Source organism: Meriones unguiculatus, chromosome 3 (genome assembly GCF_030254825.1).
Source record: "Meriones unguiculatus strain TT.TT164.6M chromosome 3, Bangor_MerUng_6.1, whole genome shotgun sequence".
NCBI classification, from domain to species: Eukaryota; Metazoa; Chordata; class Mammalia; order Rodentia; family Muridae; genus Meriones; species Meriones unguiculatus.
Window position 1 is genome coordinate 15,841,592 of NC_083351.1, and position 7,013 is coordinate 15,848,604.

The following is a 7,013-nucleotide window of genomic DNA, read 5'->3' on the forward strand; positions in this document are numbered from 1 at the left end:
ATTAATCAGTTAATTAGTTAGTTACTTAAGAAAGAAATGGAAAAAGCATAGACAGTCTATGTATCTCACTGGTCCTTCAAGGCCCAGCTTAAACCTCTCCTCCGGGAAGCCTTCCCTGCCAGTTTCCCCTCTCTCACCCTGAAGGCCTTTCACTCTCTTGGAATATTTATTTTGTTCTGCCTCAAGCAAGACTTGGCTTTCTTGCCTTGCATTCTGTCTAAACTTTTCCAATCATCTCTGTCAAACCTTTCTTTGAATGAGGCCTGCCTTGGCATGCAGAAGGTGGGTAATAAATATTGATTCTGACTTGGAAGTCTAGGGGTCCCTCACAAAGTCCTGACCCCTACTTCCTAGCCGAACAACCCTGGGCGGCTGTCGCCCCACCTCTCTGAACCTCCATTTCCTCAGCCACTTGGCTTGTGACCATCATTCATATGACAATGGAAATGATGGCCATCGGTCTGTAGAAGAACCTACCTCCTGCACCTCACCTCCAGCGTCTCCTCTGATCCCCACAACAGACTGAGCTGTTATTATCCCCATTCTACAGATGAGGGAACCTGGAAGGAATTGTGGCTGAGCAGGTTTGGAGCAGAAGCAGGGCCCCAGGGCCAGGGAGGGAAATGGAGGTGGTAGGGTGGGGCTGGGAGCGAAGAAGAGAGCCAGCAGCCAGCGAGGGGGCCAAGAGCCAGTTCTCTGTGGTTGAGTTTCGGGTAGCTGGGGCTCTGGAGTTTCACTGCCTGGGAGCTGATGGATTCCTGCGAGAGGTGTGGGCACAGAGCTCAGGCAGGATCTCTTTCAGCTTGAATTCTTGCCCCATCCAGACTTCATGCTGTGATCCAGCCGAGGTGCTGGACCTGGAAGCCTTGACTCTTACACCTTTGAAGTTAGATGGCAAAGTGGCCCTTCATTCATTTTCTGGGGCACCCCACGTGTTGAGTATGGCACCCACAGAAGGGTGCCAGCTGCATAATAGGTGCTGGATGTAAACACCCAGCTGTGTGCTTACACACTTATTTTGTGGTTTGGTGATAGTTGTGGTTTTAAGACAGGGTCTCACTGTGTAGCCCTGGCTGGCCTCTGACTCACTCTGCAGACCAGACTGGCCTCAAACTCACAGAGATCCACCTGCCTCTGCCTCCCAAGTTCTGGGAAAAAAAAAAATCATGCACCTTTAACCCCAGCACTCGGGAGGTAGAGGCAGGCAGATCGCTGGGAGTTCAAGGCCAGCCTGGTCTACAAAGCAAGTCCAGGACAGCCAAGGCTACATAGAGAAACCCTGTCTCAAAAAAAAAAATTTTTTTTTTAATTGTTGCTACGTCATAACTATGATTTTGCTACTGTTATGACTTGTGAGGTAAATATCTGTGTTTTGGGCAACCCTTGCGTAAGGGTCACCCAACCCGCAGGTTGAGAACCCCTGATATAAGGGATTTGACAAAAGATTGCTTAGGAATGAAATCAGCATCAAACTGGGGTCTCTATCCCCAAAGATACTAAGGTCTGTTTTTTATAAGATGTACGATTGCTTTGCATGCATATGTGTTTGGATGCCATGCGCATGCCTGGCACTGGAGGAGATGCGAAGAGGGCATCTGATCCCCTGGAATGGAGTTGCTGATGGTTGGGAGCCTCCGTGGGGGTGCTGGGAATGGAACTTGAGTCCTTAGCAAGAGGGACAAGCGCTGTTAACTGCAGAGCCGTCTCTCTGAGGCCATGCACCAAGAACACTGAGTCTTAAAAGTCCAGGCCTGGCCAGTGAGCCGTCCTGAAGGAGTGTGCTAGCCCAGCGTTTGGAGAGTGAAGGCAAGGGCAGCAGCCCCAACTACATAGTCTTAGGCCAGTCTGGGCTAGAGGAGACCCTAGACAGATAGACAGACAGACAGACAGACAGATAGATCTGCTCACAGCTGGGTGAGTTAGGGATGCTTTGAACCATCTTCCAGATGATGAAAGCATGACTCAGGGTATTAAAGGACTTGCCTGAGGCACAGAGCCCGTAACAAAGCCCTTGTCCCAGACAGGCACGGGGAGACCTGGAAAAGCCCCCAAGCCAGTGCAAACGTGTCCATTCCCCATGTTCCTGGGGTGTCTCCTGAACAGTATCTCAGAAACCTCTGCTCAAAATTCTGTCCATCAGCCAGGCGGTGGTGGCACACACCTTTAAACCCAGCGTTCGGGAGGCAGAGGAAGCAGAAGGATCGCTGTGAGTTCGAGGCCAGCTCGGTTTACAGGGTGAGTTCCAGGACAGCCAGGAGCACACAGAGGAGAAACTGTCTCAAAAAAAAAAAAAAAAAAAAAAAAAAAAAAAAAAAAAAAACCAACAAAACAAAACCAAAACCCGTTCTGTTTATCAAAGCCTAAAATATTTGGTACAAACTTCTGGGAGAGCCAGACGTGGTGCTCACACCTGTAATGCTGGCACCTAGCGGGCTAACACGGGATTGCCTTGAGTCAGGGTCACCCTGGGCTACAAAGGCAAATACCAGACCAGCTAGGGCGACAGAACAAGACTCTCTCTCTCTCTCTCTCTCTCAGAGGTGGGGGGAGAGAGAGAGGGAGAACACAATGAAACTGGCCCAATGGTTCAATAGCTAAGAGCACCCAGCGTTCTTGCCGAGAACAGAACAGATCTGGGTCTCCGCTCACAGCTGCCTGTAATTTCCAGCTCCAGGGGATCTTGCATGTGCATGGTTCGCAAAACCACACAGGCGTGCGCACACGTATGTAAATTAAATTAAATTTTATTCTATTTTAATTTGGTTTTCTGAGGACGCAGAGAGTGGGTCTCTCTATGTAGCCCTGATTATCCTGGAACTTATGTAGACCAGCTGTCCTTGAATTCGCAGAGATCTGCCTGCATCTGCCCGCGAGGTCCTGGCATTATTGAGGTCATGAGCCACCACTCCCAGCGTTAACTGACCACGGGTGCTCACATACACCATATACATAAATAAAAGAAATTTTAGAATCTCAAACAAAAACCCCAGGCATCCTGAAGGCCTAGCCCTCCCGTCCCAACCCACTTCCCCACCAAAGGTCACCCGTCCAAACGGATAAAGGTCAAACAGGTGTACAAAGGAGGAGAGAAATCTCTGCACTGTCCTTCAGCTTCGTATTTTCCACGCGACCTGTTTGTTTCGATGGTGTGTGCGGAGGCCATTGAAGAGCTGGAGGAGCCAGCGCCTCAGTGCTGCCGCAGTTGCCTAGAGTGTGTGAGGCCCTGGATTCCATCCTAGCACTGAAAAGCCGGGAGGGGATGAGGAAGGAAGAAGTTGCTGCCGTGGTGAAGCTATGCCACAGGAGAACGCCGTTGCTGGGACACTGCTGTAAAGCTCCGGTCCTGGGCTTCCTGCTGTCCTCGGTACATGCGCTCCGTTCTGCATGGAGAGTTGAGTTCATAGACCCCCCAAGTCCTTCATCCTCAAGTCCTGTGCTCCTGTGTGCGCCCCTGCACCTCCCTGTGCCTTCATTTTTCCTCTGAGAAATGAGGTTGCTATGGCTGCGTCACAGGTTATTGCGTTGACGTGGATCTGGGACGGGGATATGAACGTGCCTGGTGTGAATGAGTGTTCATGTAGCATTGCTAGTGTGTGTGTGTGTGTGTGTGTGTGTGTGTATGTGTGTGGGTGTGTGTGTGTGTGAATTTGCAGGAGGTGGGTCTCTCTTTCTCCCACCAGGGTCCTGGGGATTGAGTGCAGGCACGTGAATATTTATGAAGCAGCCTGGAGATCTGGATGGACAGTTCTCCAGAGACGATGCCCTCAAGCAAACCATTAACACCCTTAGTCACTTGGGAGATGGCAGAACCGCCACGAGGTTCTGCTTCCCACTCACTGGCACGACCATCCTGAGAGAGATGGACACTAGCAAGTGTTGGCCAGGATGTGGAGAAACCCGAGCCTTGTGCATCTCTGGGAGGAATTGAATTAGTGCAGCTGCTCTGTAAGTAGTTTGGAGGTCTCCCAAAAACCCACACACAGCTAGAGCAGGCCTGTAATCCCAGGACTCGAGCCACACAGTGTGGCCATGTCTCAGCAGACTCCTCCACCCATTATATCAATATATACATAAGTAAATAAAACATAAAGTCTGGCCACAGTCACAGCACTTGGGAGGCAGGGAGGTCCAGTTCAAGGCCATCCTTGGCTATATTGTGAGACTCAAAAAAGTCAAGAAATATATAAAGGCAAACAACGACAGTATAATCTACCACTATTAGTCCTGGGTGTAAACTTAAGAGAACCGAAAGCCTGGCCTGGTGATGGCGGTGCACGCCTTTAATCCTAGCACTGTGGAGGCGGAGGCAGGCAGATCTCTGTGAGTTCCAGGCCAGCCTGGTCTACAAAGCAAGTTTAGGACAGCCAAGGCTACACACAGAGAACCTTGTCTCAAACAAACAAAAAAGAAGAAAGAGAAGGAGATGAAGGAGGGCTGGAGAGATGGCTCAGAGGTTAAGAGCACTGGCCTCTCGTCCAGAGGTTCTGAGTTCAATTCCCAGCTATCACACGGTGCATAGTGAGATCTGGTGCCCTCTTCTGGCATGCAGGTGTACATGCAGACAGAACACTGTGTACATGATAAATAAATCTTCAAAAAAAGAAGAAGCAGAAAACCCTTCTCTGCATAAAAGTGTGTGCACAGACTAAGCATTGTAACACATGCCTTGGATTCTAGCCTTAGAAAGCAGAGGTCGGCTGCGTAAAGGAGACCCCGTCAAATAAACAAACAAGTGTCCACACAAGTATTCGTAGCCACGCTATTTTTAATGACTCCAAAGTAAAAATAAGCCAGGTGCCATTAACTTATAAATTATATTATAGCCATACAATTGGTGTGTGTGGTGTGTGTATGTGTATTTGTTTTTGTTTTTGAGTTAGATTTCTTTAGGGCTGTCCTGGAACTCACTCTGTAGACCAGGCTGGCCTTGAACTCACGGATGAGTGTTGGGATTATAAGTGTAGGCCTATATTTTTTGTTATAAAAAGGACCGATTATACCCAACACGGATGAGCCTTGAAAACATTTCGCCAAGTGGAAAGAAGTGGACACCAAAAGCTGTGATATTGTAGGATTCAGTTTATGTGAGACACACCCAGGCAAGCCCAGGAAGGGGCAGCGTAGAAAGAGGCGGACTATCCTTTGCTGGGGAGGGGACAGTCTCCATTAGAGATGAGGGAAGTGGGGCGCGTGGGAGGCAACTGGACCCGTGTCCACCTCGTCTGTTGTCTCAGATGCTCCCCGGGTGACCTTGGCTTCACACAGCGGGCTGCAGGAGCCCTCTGGCGGGACTGGCACTTCTCCCCGCCTTTGAAGGGAGGCTGCCGGGGCGGAAGATGATGGCTGCCATCTAGTGGTCACGCGCGGGCTCGCCGATGCCCTTGGCGCCCGCGAAGGCAGCGGAGAGAAGGGCGCAGCCCGGGTGGGAAGGCTCGGGGCTTCCAGTCTGGCCAGATTCTTTCCAGATGTTTCCAGGCGCTGAGGGTGTTTTTCACAGACGCTGGGACCTGTGGAGGTGACGTCACACGAAAGGGGGACATCCATCTGCGGATAGAGCTCAGTGATAGCGCCCTTGATGAGGGGTTTGTTTGCAGAGTTAGTCTCCAGAATTGAAAAGCTGTTCTCGCGGGGAGAGGCAGGGGTGCGAGGTAGCTTAAAGGGTGGGAGAGTAATCAGACCGCGTTACGTACGTGCATGAAACCGTCAAAGGATAAGTTTAATTTAAACATGAGTTGGTTTTAAAACTTTTTTTTTCTTTATTTGACATGGAGTTCCCGGCTGTCGTAGAACGTGCTCTGCAGACCAGGCTGGCCTCGAACTCAGAAATCCACCTGCCTCTGCCTCCCAAGTGCTGGCATTAAAAGCATGGGCCACCACACCAGGCCTGATTTTGAAAACTTTTAATGTTGGTCTAGGGACTGGAGAGATGGCGTTGGCTGCTCTTCCAAAGGATCCGGGTTCAACCCCCAGCGTCCAGGCAGCTCACGACTGTCTGTAAGCCCAGTCAGTTCCAGTGGATCTGGCACCCTCGCTCACACATACAAGCGGGCAGGACACCAGTGTCCATAAAGTAAGATAAATCATTAATGTTTTAACTTTAATGATTTATCTAGTTCAACTTTTTTGCTGCATGTCGTAGCTGGTGCCCAGAACCCCGGCACCTGGGGGAGGGGAGGATGAGGTGGCAGGATTGCTGGTGGGGCAAAACCACCAGTCTAGAGTTAGACAGAGAACCAATAGAGGTGCCTTGAGCCATTCGGGGGAGCGCCACCCTCAATCAGTTTCCCTTCCTATTCCCGAGGGCCCCTCATGTCTCTCTCTGGCTTAAGATCTAACAAGCAGCTCCTCACAGTGGCCAGACCTTGCCCCCACCTCCACCCCCACCAAGCACTTGGGATCCCAGCCTCTTCACACACGGGCCTTGAATTCTGATCATCACACTCCTCCCAACTCCCTCTTCCCAGGCACCTCTGTTCCCCGGACTCCGTGTTCGGCTTGAAATATCTTCACCTCCTATCCCAGGGAAACTGTCCTGGACTTGCAGGTATTTTTGAGATTGGGTCTCAGGTAGCCCAGGCTGGCTTCCAACTTTCTATGTAGCCAAGGATAGCGTTGAACTCTTGATCCTTCTGCCTCCACCTCCTGAGGGCTGGAATTACAGGTGTGTATCACCAGGCTGTTCTTGTCTCTTGTGTAAGACCTCACGGTATAGCCCAGGCTAACCCCAAACTCAACACCCCTCTTCCTTGAGCACTAGGATCCTGCGATTACAGATGTGCTTCCCCAGACCCCTCTCCTTTCTTCTAACCTGTTATGTTGTTAAGAAGGTCATGCTGGCTGGAGAGATGGCTCAGAGGTTAAAGGCTAGGCCCACAACCAAAAATATAAGGATGTCATGTGGGTTGGAGCGATGGCTCAGAGGTTAAGAACACTGGATGCTCTTTTAAAGGTCCTGAGTTCAATTCCCAGCAACCACATGGTGGCTTACCACCACCTATAGTGAGATCTGGCGC